An 18,439-nucleotide genomic window follows, 5' to 3' on the forward strand; every position below is an offset into this window, starting at 1 on the left:
TCCAGGACCCGCTTCTGCGGTTCCCGAAGCGCGGGGTGACGAGCGCCCCCTGGCCGGCACGCGCTTGCGGGCGCACCCACCGCGGCCCGCACCGCCAGTGCCCGCGCCACCGCGGGACAGCTGCGCTCGGACCGGCAGCCCACCCAGCAGGTAGGTCCCTGCGTGGCCGCTCGTCGCCGGCCAGGGAAGGGAAGGGGGTCTGTCTGCGTGGGTCCGGACCCCAGTCCAGCGGAAGCGGCTCACCCAGCACCGTGGTGACTTGTTCCAGGAAGGGGGGTGCAGAATGATAGAGAAATCGAAGAGACAGGAGCGCAGCGAACTTTGGGTCACTGGTTTCTGGGGGGGTTCTTGCGTGCGGGTTACCAGGGATGGTGAGGACCTTGGCTGCAAGGAGGCCACCGGGCTGGCTGCACTTCCTCCTTCTTCTCGTTTTTGTAACTCTCACCTGAACTAATGAAGGGCGGAGGGAGGGAGGGAAGAAGGTGGAAAGTTTTATGTTCTTGGCAAACATTTGTAAGGAGAGAGGTTTGATGTAGATGGCAACCTGTCAGACAGCAACTTGTTTTTTTGAAATCCATTGCTAGAGCAGCAGGAAGGGCTGCCAACACTCGCTCTTCTAAACAAACCAAGTTTCTTTTCGCCGGCATGGGGTTAGGGTGAGGTAGGTCTCTGCTAGATGCAAAAAGAAACGAAAACAAAAAAACAAACAAACAAACAAACAAACGTCTGGTGCTTAATTCGGTAACCTTGAGGGATCCTTGTTTGTTTTTAAGCTTTGAGGGTCATACGTATAGAGAGTGAAATGTCTTTATTTCACTGGCTTTTCAAGAGCCCCAATTATCCATGTGAAATGGACTTGTTCATGCTAAAGGCGCAGGCACTACCGTGGGCATGAAGAGAGAGAGCCCAAGGCTGGCTCCACTGGGTTGTGTCTGCAAAGTGAGTGTCACCGAGCTGCCTTGTCCTTGAGGGCTGTCCTGCTCAAAGTTGCTAATGAAAGATGATTCAGTAATGGCAAGGGCTGACAAGGAGGGGTGGTGGCCTGGAGAGAAGAGTGAGCACTCACTGCTTCTCCTGGTCAGTGGCGAGAGACTGTTCCTGGGGCATGTGCAGGTCCTGCCAGGGCAGGCGCCCTTTCTGGCAGCCCCACGGCTTGCTGCCCCCTTTGCATTGTTTTCTAGAGCTGTGACCACCCCAGGCCCTTCCTTGGCTGGGATGCTTCACAGACAAGCCCTATTTGTAAGGCCCTGGGTGCCCCACTCCCAGCATACACCCCAACCTTCTGAATCACCATCTTCATTTCTTTCCCCCTAACTTATCTTAGGCAACTCATAAAATGGCAGGCTTGCCCACAGATGCCTGATCTCTTTTAAAAATGCTGTGTCTAGTGGGAAGGAGGGTGACATTTGCTAATTTGGTTGCAATTACTTTTGAAGTTTATGCACAGCTGTTTAAAATCCTCTGCGATTAGTGCCATTGTTTGAGGCAGGTGTCCGCCTCCGAATGCTCTTGTTGTCTCTTTCTTCTGCTGATTGTACGTACATATATTCATTTATTGTTTTGGGGTTTTGTTTTGTTTTTGTTTTAAGCCAAAAAAATAAAAATGAAAGTACATACATTTAAAGACACAGCATTGGAAGAGCTTTTAAAACCTTCAAAGCATCATTTGTAAAACTCCCAACTTATAAATGAAGTGTAATTTAAGTGTTTGTGGTTTGGTTTTGGTTTGGGGAATTTTTTTTTTTGAGAGGAACATATTTTTTTTTAATCTTTATTGTTGAAAGTGTTGCATATGTCCTTCTTTTTCCCCCACTGACCCCTCTAGCTCCCCTCCCTCCCCGCCCAAGGGCTGCACCCACCTATTGAATGTGTCCATGGGTTATGCATATATGCATACACATTCTTTGGTTTATCTCTTCTGACCCACCCACCCCTGGGCTCATCAACTCTTATTTCTGATGTCAAGAGTAACCTGTTCCGCATCACCAGCCTTTGTTTCAGCCTCCTGTGATTTTCTTGTAAACTTGTAAAATGTAAACTTCCAGGGGAGACTCTTGTCACCACCCTCCGTTTTGTCATGTTCGCTTCCGCCCCTGTCTTGTACTACTACGGTGGCTCAGGTTGGCAAGGAGCTCTTGAGCGACTTCTTTACCTTCTCTCCCAGCTCCACTCCCTACCCTTTGTTGAGTCTGCTTGGAAAATACGTGGGCCAACTACTGGAACTTTGATTCCTTTTGCTGATGTCCCCCTTCTCTCTCAGGTATGCAGGGACATTGCTCAATTATTCACAGCTCAGTCGTTCTTATGATCTCACTGACCCCCTTCAACACTAATATTTTATTTCTCTTGTCCATGGCAGGTACTGGAGGCTCCCTTGAATACTTCATTTGTCTTTGATCATTTCTATAAAGGTCCCTCATTCCATTGTAACATATTCTCTCTCTCTGTGGAAATGACAGAATTCTCCTCTATAATGAATTTGGTGTTTCATCTAAAATTCCTTGCGCGTTGGGTCTAGGATTTTGTTTTGAGAGGGTTTACAGTACAAATCGGTGACTGGCACTCAGGAGTAAAGCTCCACAAATCTCCATAACCCAGCTTAATGGTGGGACATTCGCCTTCCTTTAAAATAGGAATTAGAATTAGTACTTCCCTTTTTGATGCTTTTTATGTTTTAGAGTTACTGATTATGTTGTTTGCCCCTGAAACTATTGCGGAGATATTAATCTAATGTGACTTTTAATAAGAGTATATTTGATTTCAGGTGATTTTCTTTTTATACAATTTAATCTTTTCTTTCTTTTTTTTCAAGTAATTAATTTCCACAAATAATGTAAAATAAAAAGCTGTTACATAATGAAATATCCCAGAGAACATACATGTATCATGTGATTCCATATTTATATAATTATATTGCCCCAAGTCAAATCTGTCGTTAAAAGTAGAGAAATTAGTGTTGTGGTGGCATGCATAACATTAAACTCATTCTTTCTGTTTCTGTCCATTACTTTGCAATCTTAACCATCTCATTTTCAAGAAGTAATGCATCTAACTTTGCTTTTTCATACCTATTCTGGCTATTAAGGCAGAAACCATGAAACACCCATAGAAAAACATAATGCTGAGGCAGAAAGGTGAATTAAAAGGCATTTCTTTGCAGTAATGGAAATATCTTTCATTATTTTAACATGTAAAGCATGTATGCACAAATTTCATATTGTCCTCTCTTCTAAAATTTTTTGTGCAAATGAGAATCAGAGGTTTCAGGAATTAGGGATAGCTCAAGCCAAGCCCAGAATCATTGATTTCTGCTCTGGGATTAAACTAGCAGATATTTAAAGGCACTCATTTTGGCAGCATATACTTTTAACAGGTTGATATAGGGTAATGCTAACTTTGAATTAAGCTGATAATATTGATGATAATAATAATCAGAGCCAACAAAAACAGTAAAACATCGTTTTATTGAGACATTATTATTTATAATTTATGTACCAGATTTTATATTCCCAACTTTATTTATATTTGACAAACATTCCTATCTCATTTAATCTTTGCAAAGCTTTCATAAATTAGATATTATTATTACCATAATCACCCTCATTTCACAAATGAGGAAATTGAGGCCCAGGGAAGTTAAGTTATGTGTCCAGTTTTTATAGCTGGTAAGTGGTAGTGTCAGGTTTATCTGACCGCCAAGCACTTGCCATAAACCACAGAGCTGAACAACCCACCAGTTAATTTTTTAATGGTGGTAAAATATACATAACATTTAAGTGTACAGTTCATTGGCATTAAATACAGAATGGAACAAATTAGGTTTACAGTTGTTCTAATGGAAAATAATGCAAGAATTAATAAATAATACTATAAGAATAAACTATGTTTTGTGTATTCACAACTGTAAACCTACTTTTGCCCCTCTCTGTATATTCACAATGTTGTCCAACCAGCACTACCATCCATCCAATAGAACTCTTTCAACTTGCAAAACTGAACCTCTATGCCCATTACATACTAACTTCCAATTCCTCACTTCCCCCTGCTCCTGGAAACCAGCATTCTACTTTCTGTTACTATGAATTTGACTAAGTTGAATCATACAGTATTTGTCTTATTTCAGTTAGCATAATGTCCTGAAGGTTCCTCAAGGTTTACATTGTAATATGAATCTGAATTTCCTTCCTGTTTAAGGCTGAATAATAATCCATTGTTGGTATAGACCACATTTTGTTTATTCATCTGTTGATGGATACTTGGGTTGCTTCCACATTTTGGCTATTATGAATAATGCTGCTATGAACATGGGTGTACAAATATCTCTTCAAAGTCTTTTGGCCATATACCCAGAAATGGAATTGCTGGATTGGATGTTTAATTTTTGAGGAACCATCATACTATTTTCCATAGCAGCTTCACCATTTTACATTCCCACCAACAGTGCACAAGGGTTCCAGTTTCTCCACATCCTCACCAATACTTGTTATGTTCTGTTATGGGTGTGAGGGGTAACCAGTGAGTTATTTACCAAATTATTTGATGCCTGATGTCAGAAGTCCTGGACTTATGGTACTCCTGAATTCATTGCTTTTCCTATCTCACCTTGTGCTTATATACCTTTCTCTAGTACAGAATCATTGTAATTACTACTAAAGCATTCACTGAAGGATTAGGGAAACCATGGATAGAAGGGCTCCTAAGAGATAAACAAAAGGTCCCTTTAGGTAGGGTAGCCCCTACATACATAATTTAGAAGTGATTGTTTGAAGAGAAATAGTACTGATTATACAGAGTAGGCATGATTCAACCAGAAGTTGACAAAGATGAAAATGGCCTCTCTTTCCTCTCCCAAAGCTTTCCCCTTGCTGCTAGGAGAAGACAAGCATTGGTGGTACCATGTGACATGATGTGCTTTCCTTTCTAAAACTGGGGTCCCTGGGATCAGGGCTGAATCCAACTGCCTACTTTTTCCAGTGTGTATACAGATATTGATGAGTTCTCTGAAAAAAAAAAGGAACTATGCCAATTCACAATGATATAACTCCATAATTTCCAACTCCAGCCAGGCTCTCGGACTTTCCCTGGTCAGCCCTCTTTTGCTTTCTAGAGCAGTATATTTCAGACCTTCTCTTGTCACCACTGTCCCTGCACTCCCAGCACTTTGCCTTGCTTCCTTTGCAAGCTCCTCCTCTCCTTTCTGCCCCCTGGAAGATGACTATTCCTTCATTTTCTCATGCCATAAGCAACCTCATTCCTCATTGCCCTCCATAGCCATTCTCCTCGTTGACTACCAACCAACCATTGCCTATGCAAAGTCTTCCTGATCCTCTTCCACAGATAGCTGATAGGCACATCCAGCACCCCAATATCCCAAACTGAATGTATTATCTTTCTCCTTCCTCCTTCCATAAATTTTCCCTCTCATTCTTTCCCAAACCTGACTTTGGTATCATCTGTTCTTGTATAACCAGAAATCTGAATGTTTTTGCCTGATGTCTCACCTCCAGGCTTACCCCAAAGCAAGTTCTTTTAGTTCCACCCCCTGAACATCTCCCTATTCCATCCACCCTTTCTTGTCCCCACTGCCTCTGCTCTGAGAGGCCACCACTAGTTTTATTCTAGATGACTGCCAGAACCTGCTAACTGGTCTCTGTTACTATGGATTATTCTCCATGCCACAGCTGAAAGGATCTTTCTGGATCCCAGACCTTAGTGTGTCATTCCCTTGTTCTAAGTTCTCCAGTGGCTACCCAATGCCCTTGGAATGAAACTCAGACTCTCTGACATGAAGGGAAAGGTTCTAGTTGATCTACATTCCCCTGTCCTCTCCAGCCTCACACACATCACGCTCCTCCAAGTCCAGCCTCTTTGGGTTCCTTAGCAGTCCCATGGATCCCCTGCCTCATCAGCTTTCTGCCCAACCTTTAACCTTTCCTTCCTTTGGCTAGTTCTACATATCTTCAGTCCCAACCTTAGATGTCATCCTCTGGAAAGCTTTTCCTGATCCTTTAAATTAGGAAATTATCTCCTCCCACGTGTTCTTAAAGTACATATGAGATCATCTATATCAGCGGTTCTCAACCTGTGGGTCACGACCCCTTTGGGGGTCAAACGACCCTTTCATAGGGGTCGCCTAAGACCAACGGAAAACACATATATAATTACATATTGTTTGTGATTAATCACTATACTTTAATTATGTTCAATTTGTAACAATGAAAATACATCCTGCATATCAGATATTTACATTACGATTCATAACAGTAGAAAAATTACAGTTATGAAGTAGCAACAAAAATAATTTTATGGTTGGGGATCACCACAACATGAATTTTACAACCTGTAATTTTTAAGGAACTGTGTGCTGTAGGAGAAAAGAACCTCAATCTAGTCATTTAAATGTTCATACAAGTAGAATCATTATCATCTTGGGCAGTTTTTGCCTTTGGTTCTCTAGAATTATCTAGATAAATTCTACTAGGAAGTCAAAGTTGAAGGAAATGCTAAGAGACAACTTGCTATAAGGGAAAAGCTCCATCTCCCCCTGCCTATGGTGTGATTTTCTCCCTCTGTCATCCTCAGTTTTTTATTTTGCTGACTAATATAATTCCAGTAATAAAAGAAAAAAGACCAACCTAAGAATGATCAGGAAATAAAAGGTAATATTCAAATACTCTGAAATATCCCACAAGCAAAAGAATGAGGTAAAAGGTAGACAAAATGTAGATATACTGAGAAATTAATTATATAATTTTATTAAAATTAATTATTTTAATAAAAAGAAAATATTAGATATTAAAAGAGGTAAGAAAATTTTAATGAAATGACAAAAGACTTCAAGGATTCTTCAAAACAAAACCATAATTATCTTAAAAGTCATTAAAGCAGCAAGAGTAGGAAAGGTAAAAAGTAAAAGACTAGATTCAAGAATTTAGATGATAAAAGAATGCCAAAGATAAAATAATTGAAAGCATTTAAAGAAAAATGTCTTAAAAATAAAGAGTAATGAGTTATTTAGGAGATTCACTTGAAAGTAGAATAACAAAAAATATGAAACCAAAGGGGAAAAAACATAATCTTTTAAATGAGATTAAAAATAAATCCCAGCAATAATCAAATAAAATGGACACCAGTACAGGTTCCTAACAAGAAAGCCAGAGCTAAAATGATGTTAAAATGGGAGCTTGGATTTCTGGCTTGTATCACAAAAGCTGACATAACCCCTGTGAGACTTCAGAGTTTCAGAGTGCACTTTACTTCGTGAATGGCATTGCGTTTCAGGGGAAATGAGCTGTGAGTTCCACTGATACTTCCCTCCAGGGGAGTGTCAGCATAGGCTCAGGTAGTTATGCTCACCTTTGCCTGCAAATAAGGGAGACACTTCTTACATCCTCTGCATTCCAACCCTTAGTGGGTCCTCCATCCAAAGTATCTTGTTCTCCTTTAGCAAATAAGAAATGCAGGTGGCACCTAAATCCTAAGTGTATTTCTCCCTTTGTTCATGAAAAGGTCTTCTCAACCAGGGTCCCTTTTAGCAAGAAAAAAAAAAGTGTCCTTTTGTGTTATACCTTTTCCATGTAGCTTGTCACGTGTTTACCCTCCCTCTTATGTTTTCATATCTCTGAGGACTTGAGGTTTCTATCCAGCTGATGACTGAAGCTCAGTAATGATATTTTATTCAATTATTATCTCCTGAGTAAGCTAGCCTGAGGACATGTGCCAAGTTTTCTATTTCCTTCCTTTTCTTTAACTCCTGGCACAGAGCTCAGACCGCAGACTTGAGGAAGCTCATGACGCCTCTCAGAGGGAAGGAATATGTTTGATTTTCCTCCGTTCACCAACGTGAAGGATTCTGAGTATGGTGTACATTTGTCAGACCCGATAATTAGTATTAAGATCCCCAAGCACTCCGATTTTTGTCCACATCCTCAAGGTGAATTTTAGGGATCTGACTGAGAGTGGTTTATAGGGCCAAGTACACAGTTACCCTTTGGTGTGTTGACTTCAGATAAGCCAGTCTCTGTACTATATCACCCGCTGCTTCCTCCCCTCCCAGGTTCTAAGGTGCCAATTTCTCCACCTCACTGCTCTCCAATTTCCCTACAGTAAACAGGGAACTATGAAAGTTGGCACACAAGGGAATTGAGAATGCAAAATAGATAGTCCCTTTCAGCAGAAAGGACTGAAGAGAGGCTATAGATTTTGTCCTGCTCTTTGATGGCCCTGCCAGTCTTGCAGATCCATCCAACAGTGATGGTGGGAAGAAAGGTCACAGAAGTGGGAGCCAGGAGACCAAGGTTCTCATTCCACTTTTGCTATATTGACCACAGCATGAGTGAGTTGGATGAGGGGCTTTCTAGGACTCCTCCTGGTCCTGTTATTTTGCAGCTGTTTCTCAGATAGTCTTTTGGTATCCACATGTTCCTGGGTACCTGGGGTGGTGCAGTACTGGATAAATTTAAAGGATTCCAGGCAATAGCACCTTCATAAGTGTTGGTGAATAGGCCATATAGATTAGAGAATATAATCAATAGTGGAATGGGTAACTCTTCAGCAATAAACTGAAGTGCAGTCACCCAATCACTGAAGTCACTCAATTACATCAAGCATGTCAAACCCAAAGGCTAACATGAATAAACAAGGTTTAAGTTTATGTGGGCCACACAAAAAAACAAAAGCTTCAATTTTCATAGAAATGTAGGTTTATTTCGATAAAGACATGCTGAATACAAAGGGCTGAAATAAATGAGTAATCGTTAACATAAAATAATAGAACATTTTAATTAAAAAAATTTGTTCTTGAACATTAACTTAGCAGACACTGAATAACTGCACAAATTAATAAGCATAACGCAAGTAAACTTATTTTTCTTGTTCTCCAAAAGCGAAATATTTCCTGTTGCACACACCAAACAAGTCAGTCCAAGAGTAATCACATGGTAATCAGCTGCTAAAATATTTGCTGCTAGTATTAGTGGAGAGAAAACGGTGCATCTGTGCGTAAAGCGCATAAGGGAAATGAATGCAACAGGATTATAGTAATCAGTCATTAGCGAACATTGTAGTTCGTTACTAATAATTAATAATTATATATAACAGGATACTGTAAAAATTAAGTTACAAATGTTTATTAAAACATTTCTTACATACTGTTATATTGGCAGGGCTGCAAAAATATTCATTGTGGGCCTCACGTGGCCCGCAGGCTGCGAGTTTGACATGCTTGAACTACATTGTCTTGATTTTGCAAAAACAAAATTTCATATAACAAAATATTTTTCCTCTACTGTGTTATTGTTGGTGGTAACACAAGGAATGTTATAACAACCAAGTTTTATCAAAATGCTGGTTCTCCCAAAAGAGCAACTTGATTTCCTCGGTGAACTTTGTTTCTGGAAGATAAGATAATGAATAATAGCCAGATGGGATCTTCTCTCCTCTATGGTTGGGGACTCTTTCAATTCTTTTTCATTAGTCATTCAAAACAGAAAAACAAATTGGCATCTATTTATTTTCCAGGACATATTCAGGCTGTACAAAAGGGGTGATAGTAACAGTAGCCATAAAGGAACTCTTTCTTAAGAGGAACTTGAATTACTCTACCCCTTACATACAACTGAGATCATCCTAGACTTTGATGAAATCCTTTTAATGTTGATGAAATAATCCAATCAGAAATAACTTGCATAATTCCAGGTTCTGAAGCAGAAGCATCTTAAGTATTTGCCAAAGGCACAGAACAAGGTTCTTTAACCTTCTTTCCTCCATTCCAGTAAAAAGAAGGATTTTTTTACTGGAACTCTTTCCTAGTTCCTGTGCATTGAGGTTTGTTAATATTTATAGTACACTTGAGATCTGTAACTAAAGGCACTTTAGTAAGGCATATGAGGAATAGGAAAATGCTTTTTGTTACTTATTAAAATCAAATAAATGCAACATACTTGACCAAAAAAAATTGCCAATGTTGCTAAACATAAATTAGCACATATTTTTAGAAATTAATGAAGCAAAACTCATCTGTTAACAGTTTCCCATAGGTGGAGCTGGTAGAAAGAAATGCTAACACATATTTGAATGTTATTTATTTCAATAGAAATGAAAGGAAGAAAAGTCCCTTCTCTTCACAGAAAGATTAGAAGTATTCAGAACAGAGAGAATATATATTTATTTAAATATGCAAAAATCAATTGTTTCCTGAAAAATATTGTAGGTATTTTCTCATGGAAAAATAACCTAGACCTCTAGATGTAAAAAGCTAGATCTTGAGAGAGATCACACTACTGATTGAAGTACAGTGGGGCCTTGACTTACGAGTTTAATTCGTTCCAAGACCGAGCTCGTTAAGGAGCTCGTTAAGGAGCTCGTTAACTCAAATTACTCTATCAACTCAATGCAAAAAATCGGCGGAGAGACAGCTGGTATCTCAAAAAACTCGTTAGTTGGGACACTCTTAAGTCAAGGCCCCACTGTACTGTTCTATCTCGAGACACAGCTGTACAGCAAAGAAAGCCAATTATGGAGAATCAGCAAACATTCTGAAGCTCCAAAAAGTGAAACATGTATTTGTTTGGATATTTGTCTTAAAACTACCAGCAGGAAAGTTCAGTCAACTCTGGGGATTTTAATCCACACACCACATTTTCTTAGCCTTTTGCAAGACAGAATCAGAGGATTACCTTTTCTGAGAAGCCCTTTTTAAAAAACTTAAGTGCTAATCAGTGAACTATGACATACGCTCAAAATGAGATTTGCTAATAAGTAATCAAGGATGAAGTACACTTATTGGCAGTAAAGCAATGCTATTGCCGTGAAATTGTCAAGGCTGCAGTTTATTATTTATTTAACATGCATTTCTCTGACCCAGAGTATTGCTTTACATATAAATCACCGTGTAACAAACCGCCCCAAAGCTTAGTGGCTTAAAATGGCACCATTTTAAGGATCAGGAATTTGGGCTGATTCTGCTCCTCATGGTGTCACCTGAGGTCTCTCATGAGGTTGCAGTCAGATCTGAGATGGAATCACTCACATATGTGTTGCTTGGTGAGTATGGCTAGAACACTAGGCCCACCCCATGTCCCCTCTTCCTCTCTATACCTTGGGCTTCTTTTCATGGTGATTCGATCCAAAAAGTGAGTGTTCCAAACACAAAATGGCAAAAACTCAGGTCTCTAAGGCCTAAACTAGAGAGTCACAGAGCAGCACTTCTGTCATGTTCTGCCGTCAAACCATGCTAAGCTCAGGAGGAGGGCAGTAGATGGCATCCTTCCGTGGGGAGCAGCCGAGTGGCATTGCAGAAGAGTAGGGAGTGGCGGATGCTGTGGCAGCCATCTTTAGAAACATGGTCTGGCACAAATATTCAGGCTGCTGATATGATAACAGGTCATAAAGGCAATCTCAAGTTTATTTTCTGAGATGGAGCCTCTAGTCTCACTCTTCTCACCCACTCTTCACTCTGCTGACAGAAGGTTCTGACTAAAACAAAAATCTGACCATCACTCTCTGCTTTGAGAACTCTGTTTTCTCCATCCACTGCAAAATGAAATCCAGCCCCTCCCATGGCTTGCCGGGCACTTCCCCGCTGGTCCCCGGACTGCCGCTCCAGCCTCCCATCTCTGGAGGCCCTGAGCACCTGTAGTTCTTATCTCCTCCTGGCTAGCACAGCTCCATGTGGGACCACAGGCTTGAGATCCACCTCTTCCTGTCCTCACTTTGCTGACCCCTCAGACATCACCTCCTCTGTGAAGCCCACTCCTCCGACCCCCAAAGGGCAGCCTGGGGAAACTGGTAGTGATAAGACCCCTCTCCTCATCCGACTGCATCAGGAGCTCCTCCAGGGCAGGGATCTGTGTCCCTTTCTCTCCAGTCTGCCCTTCCCCACAGAGTGCCACACACAGTGCCCATAAATGTTTCTTAAATGTCCGCTTAGTGCAGGCAGATGACAGAGCGGTGGAGTGCCTGGGGAAAGAGAACCCCAGACAGGAAGAAGGCGGGTGTGAGGAAGAGGAGGGTCAGAGCCCAGAAGAGTGAGTTGTGTGCGGGAATCAATGTTGTGGGTGCAAAGCTGCAAAAGTGCAGAAAGAGATAAACGAACAAGAAACCAGCGCAGTAAGTCAAACAGAAAATTCAATTAGATGAGAGAGAAAGTGTGTGTCGTGGTTAAGGAAAAAGCATCGGTGAGAAGAAATGACTGCCTCACATCAGACCCAGCCACAGAGATACAGGAAGAGCACACTCTAAGGGCACCCCTGACCGGAAATTACAAGGAGGGACACCCAGGATCCGAACAAGACAGACCCTCCCTCCTCCCGACACCGAGCGGCTCTCACCAGAGGACTGACTGCCCAACCCAGGAGGGCAGGAGAAGCGCTGGGCAAAGTGCAGGGAACCTGATGCTACAGGAACATGCCATGGCACTGTCACTCCCAAATCCGAGGTGTTGCCTGTTTCACTTTGCTGGCTATCTTTACTCCTGACCCAAATTGCCTGAATAACATGAAAGTGAAACTGACTGTGATGCTCTTGACTCTAGTGACAAGGGGCAGGGCAAATGGTAGGACTGGGGAGACGAGGGGTGGTAGCTGGACACCAACAGGGAACACCCACCTGAAAAGAACCTATAGCCTTCTTTTCACAGCGCACTGTAAAGGAAGTAATCGCTGTGAGGAAATGGTTTTCCTGCTAGATAGTGGAAGGACATGACCATCATTCTTTTGACTCTACTGAGTATATAAACTAAGTACTAATTATTATAGCTGATATTGGGCTTTTCTCTGTATACCAGGTACTGCTCTGATCACTTTGCATCCATTAACTCATTTCAGGTAGATTTTCTCATTGTCCTCATTTTACAGATGAGGTAGAGTAGCTTGTTCAAAGACACGGAGTTACTAAACAAAATGAGAGGGCCGGGGTTTGAGCACCAGCAGCGTGATGCCGTAGCCCATGTTCTTAACACTCTCCTAAGCCTGAAATTCACAATACACTGTGTCTAATGACTCATTTTTTTAAAAATACTACTTGACATTGGTAGTAATTCTAAGAAGTGAGTTTTGACACTTACTTCCCTCTCAATTACTGTTTGGGGCATATTTCTTTTTTTGCTATGTAATACATTACTCATTTTAGTAACAGAGAAAATGCTCAGGTTCAGCTTCATACGTCACGCCGGGAGCCCTGCTTAGATCTATACTACTTTTCCAGATCCTTCCCAGGCATTTGCCGTCAGCCCTGGAGGGTGGATCTCTGTACCCCACGCAGCTTGCAAATCCTTCCAGGTGTTTAGAGAGATGTTTAAAAATAGCAAAAAAAAAGCTGCAAGGAACTCTCACAGTTTCTGCTTCTCCAGGGAAACTGGTGAGGGAGGAGACTGCCCAGTGCTTTGCGTTGGCTCCCATCACTGATCTGGCCACTCCCCAGTTCCCACGAGGCAGCAGCACATAGATGAGGCCCACAGACAGCTCAACTCCTGTGCCCGGTCCTCCTTTCTTCCTCAACCTTGAACATCTACCTGGATTCCTATTTCTTCCCTGCCTGCATTTTTCCTTTCCAGTAAAGTCAGATACTAAATTTATTGTGTGGTGTTTCCTTCCTGCCAGCTATCCTTCAAACCTACAATATTATAACGGAAAAATACATTTTAATACAAGTGAAAAATGTATTTTAGAATCCTAATTTATTCATTTATTTTCCTGGTCTTTTATTAATCTCAATCTCAAATTCTCATAACACCCTACTTGGACTTTCCTCTTATATCTTTATTCTTTTTTCATCAGTTCTTTCACGTGTTTAACAATACATTAAACAGATTAGAAATGGAAAATTCTATCATATATGGACACACACAAAACACACATACACACACACATACACAGGGACTGTTGTAAGTTACAAAGAGCTTCTAAGAAGAAAGTTTGTTTAATTAAAAACGAGTGAGAAATGCAGCCAGATTAACATTCTTTAGCAATAACTTTGAAGTTTAAACTTCAACTTTATGGGGTTGTTCTGGAAATTAAAAGAGTAATATATTGTTATACTGTGAGATATATTGTTTTTCAATACATATGCCTGATATAATTTTTTTAATTTGCAGAATAATTCATATGGTTTTATATTTGTGACTCACAAACAAGGTACACATTAAGTTTCTGATCATTTTTATGTCTATTATTTATTCATTGTTATTATTTGACAAGTTTCTGAATCATAACATTCCAAAAAGTTCAAAGAGATATTCTTAGTCAAGAAAACATTTATTTTGCCAATAGTTTCCAAAGAATCATTTTTTAAAATCTCAAGAAGTCTGTACTTTATTATTTTTGGTTGGTTTGCAAAATAACATTCAAAATACAATAGATGCTTCACATTTGAGCAAATGGACAATTTTCAGAGGTTGAGAAATTTATTGAATATATAAATATTAGCCCTGAAAATGAATAGGAAAATAATAATAGCCACCAAGGCACAGAACAGCCATGATGCACTGACTCAGGGGCAAAAACAAAGCATCTACACTTCCTTTTTAACCTTGCCTTTCTGTCCCTCATGGACCGCTGATGGCAGCTGCCCCACGGCCAGCACCTTTAGAGGATGTATGAACTCAGCCACAGAGGAAGGAATGAAGGTGTGAAAAAACAGAGCAGTACATAAGCAGTCTCTTTTCTTGGAGTGGACTTCCCAGCAAATCAAAGGGTGACCGCCTTCGGAATGTTACTTCCCGCCAGATCTCAAAATACCCTCCATTATGCTGCCAGAAAGTCCTTACTTCACTTTATTCCAGTACCAGAAATTCTGCCAACCAGAAGTTTAAGGAACACAGATCCTCTTAAAAATGCAAGCACCGCTAAGATTTCCTTCACATGTTAGAGTGGCTTAATTAGTAACTTACTGAAAATAGGAAGTTTTATAGAAAAGGGAAAGGCTGGGATTGAATCATTACACAACTATTTATTGATCAAGTGCTGCATTGATCATTGGTCAGTGATTGACCTGAGGGTTGCAAGTACCAGGGAGAAAAGAGGGTCAGTGTCCTGGCCCTCATGAAGCCTACTTTCTTTCGGAGGATGAAGACAATAAAAATGTAAACAGATTATAAATAAGATACTTTAGATCATGGCAACTGCTATAAAATAGCAGCAATGGAAGAGAAGAATTGAAGAGACAGATTTCTGGAACCTAGTCTGTGCTTACATTACTAAATGTTGTAATGATGTTTACTTTGAATTTATATTAGTTCACACAAACACTCCATCCATGCTTTTGTTCCGGCCCTCCGGTCCAGTTTAAGAACCCATTGTGGCCCTCGAGTCAAAAAGTTTGCCCACCCCTGGTTTAGATCATGGCAACTGCTATAAAGTAGCAGCAATGGAAGAGAAGAACTGAAGAGACAGATTTCTGGAACCTAGTCTGTGCTTACATTACTAAATGTTCTCTTTATGGAGAGTGAAGAAGAGGTAAAATATCTGATATGTACTCACTGCCCCAAAATCATGGTTACAAAAAAAAAGAGTATGCGGACAAGTTACCAGGTGATAGAGAAAAGGCATTTTCTGTCCTTTCCTGGTCCCAAATAATGCCTAACCCTTGTCTTCATTCCTCCATGAGGATGAGGCCCAGGGCCATGGCTCCTTTATCGCCACTATGTTCCTTTGCTAGTACGTATCTGGCACTTAGTAGGTGGTCAGTAAATATATGTTGATAAATATATATGGACTCTGACTATTTACTATGATGATTCCTGTTAGTAATGAGGATCAATATCTTTTATTTAGAAGTCCTTAACTTTGTATTGCCTGTTGCTGACATGAGTAGAAGGAATCCCAGGCTCAGAGGAGCTAAGCAAGATGTTTAGGGTATCACAGCTGGTTGGTAGACCACTCTAAAAGCCTCTTGGCATCTGCTATTCAACTCTGGCTCTAAAACAACCTAATAAACACCAGTGCTCTTCCATATCAACTTCAAAAATTCAACTTGAACCTAAAAGTCTTATCTCTCCTCCTGTATTAAGGTGACCAGATCCTCACAAGGGAATGGGACATGGTCCAATAGGTGACACTATTCCAGCTGGCGGGGATTCCCCTAAGAACATTATGTTCCCAGGGGCTCTGTGGAGTCAATCCATCAGCTTCCTAGTCCAAAGCAATTTCCTACACCTTCATACTGTACCCATGATGTTTGCTTGCTAAACCATCAGCTGAAGTTATTTACCCCATATCTTTAATCTCAGTTTTCTGGTTGTATTTTATCTAAGTCATCTTTACTTTAGTTGAGCTAAAGCTGTGGTTTTGCAAGTTATATCAGTTGTGGGTTTCTGCATATTTCTCCTCCATGTGTTTATGAAGCTATTTCTTTTTTCATTAGTATTAGATGTCTGTTTTCATCTTTATAGTTGTGTGAGGGGAGATTTGTTTTGCTTAAGGTTCTTTTAAGCAAATTAAAGACTACAGAAAAGAACACATTTTAAGAAACCAAAAAACTTTTTTTAAATGCCTTGTTTAAGCTATATCTTTAGCCACAATTAAGTTTCCTTAAAGTTTTGAAGTTTGTCCATAACAAAGACTTTCTACTTTAGGCAAAAAGAAGGTCTCATTTTTTTTCAACATGGAAGAGATATGAAAAGACAGTTCTTATGGGTAATGTGGAGGAGAAATAGGCAGCATTCAAGACAAAGGGGTCTATACTAATTAGGTATTCATTGTAATAATCTAGGGAAGATATCTGAAGTTCTCAAGCCAAAAGACTGAATATTAGAGATCAATACAAAAGAAATAACCAGATAAAATCCATAAAACTTTTTGCATAATTGGATGTAAGGGATGAAAATAAAGGAGTACTCTCAGTTGACTCCAATATTTGTAGCTTGAAAGACTTGGTAGATAGTAATTCCATTGATCAAGACAGGAAAAAGAAGAGAGGCATGGGCATTGAGGAAAAGGAAGAATTCATAGTTGTTTTGATTGTGCTTGAGGAGCTGGTGGAACACCACTTGGAAAGGTCTGATATGCAGTTGAAAATATAGCACTGACAGAAGTGCAACTATCAGTCAAGAAAAATGTACTTTTTGAAGTTATCACTAAGTAGAGGATCATTGAAGCCATCAATATAGATAAGATTGGCCAGACAGGAGTCAAATCAAAACCTAGACATATTCCATATTTATTTAGATTTTTAAAAAGTTGAGCCAAAAGCCTAGACTAAAGAGTGACCAGAGAGGTGGAAGAACAGCAGGAGAAAAGAAGGGGAGTCATCAAGGAAGAAGACCAAAAATGAACCAGTGGATCTGGAAATTGGCATCATCAGTGACCTCTGAGAGAGCAAGATTGGCAGAGGGTTGGTCATCAGACACCAGAAGGCAGAGGAGGTGGGAGGAAAGGTGATAGAACCACAGCTTCAGGAAAAGCAATGAAAAATAGCATCATTGGTGCATTTGGCCCTTCTAGATACCCCATATCATTTGTTGCTTTGAGAACATGATCCATAAAATAAGAACAAAGGGAATAACAAGAAGGTAGGGTAGTAATTCTTACTATAATGTTCTATAGATGAAAAGGTCATTCTTAGCCATACCCTGTTTTTCAATCCACCTTATGGTATCCACTTATAAAACCTCACTATCTATATATATATAAAGAGCCAGGGGCCATCGCATCCTAAACAACCGAACAGATGACCAAACAGGCTGAGTGGGGCAACAAGACTGGCAGGGGGGTTAGTGAGGAACAACCAAATGACTGAGCAGCAGGCTGCATGGGGCAACCAGGCCATCAGGGGGGTTAGTGAGGGACAACCAAATGACTGAATAGCAGGCTGCGTGGGGCAACCAGGCCAGCGGGGGGGAGGGGGGGCAGTTGGGGGCAACCAGGCTGGCCGGGGGAGTAGTTAGGGGCAACCAGGCTGGCAGAGGGGAGCAATTGGGGGTGACCAGGCCAGCAGGGGGGGCATTAGGGGAGATCAGGTTGGCAGGCAGAGGTAGTTAGGGGTGACCAGGCAGGCAGACAGGTGAGCAGTTAGGAGCCAGTGGTTCTGGATTGTGAGAGGGATGTCTGACTGCCAGTTTAGGCCCAATCCCCAGGATCGGGCCTAAACTGGCAGTTGGCTGGGCTGAGGAGACACCCCCCCCATGCACAAATTTCATGCACTGAGTCTCTAGTCCTATATAAAAAGCCTAATATGCAAATTGACCAAATGGCGGAACAACCAGTGGAACAACCGGTCACTATGATGTGCCCTGACCACCAGGGGGCAGACGCTCAATGCAGAATCTTCCCCCAGCCCGCAGGCCCCAGGCCAGCCAAGACAGGTGCCAGCGGGCTACCCCGACCCCAATCGCTCCGCTGGTCATCCCGCAGAGGAAGGTGACTGGTGGTGGCGGTGGGGGGTGGGGGCGGCGAGCGAGTAGGCACCAGGCTGGCCAAGGCAGGTTTGCCCTGCCAGTAGCCCC

At 41.2% G+C, this 18,439-nt stretch overlaps 1 protein-coding gene across 1 annotated transcript in view; it reads left to right on the forward strand.

The window, feature by feature from the left end:
- The first annotated feature begins 96 nt into the window (after positions 1-96).
- The window catches only part of PRKCQ (protein kinase C theta), a 118,181-nt gene continuing 99,838 nt past the window's right edge, over positions 97-18,439 (forward strand). Inside the window, exon 1 of the mRNA XM_023753595.1 lies at positions 97-150. The gene's annotated coding sequence lies outside the window, so the exon portion shown is untranslated. The remainder of the gene's footprint in view (positions 151-18,439) is intronic.

The sequence above is a fragment of the Myotis lucifugus genome, unplaced genomic scaffold (assembly GCF_000147115.1).
Source record: "Myotis lucifugus unplaced genomic scaffold, Myoluc2.0 scaffold_47, whole genome shotgun sequence".
Lineage (NCBI taxonomy): Eukaryota > Metazoa > Chordata > Mammalia > Chiroptera > Vespertilionidae > Myotis > Myotis lucifugus.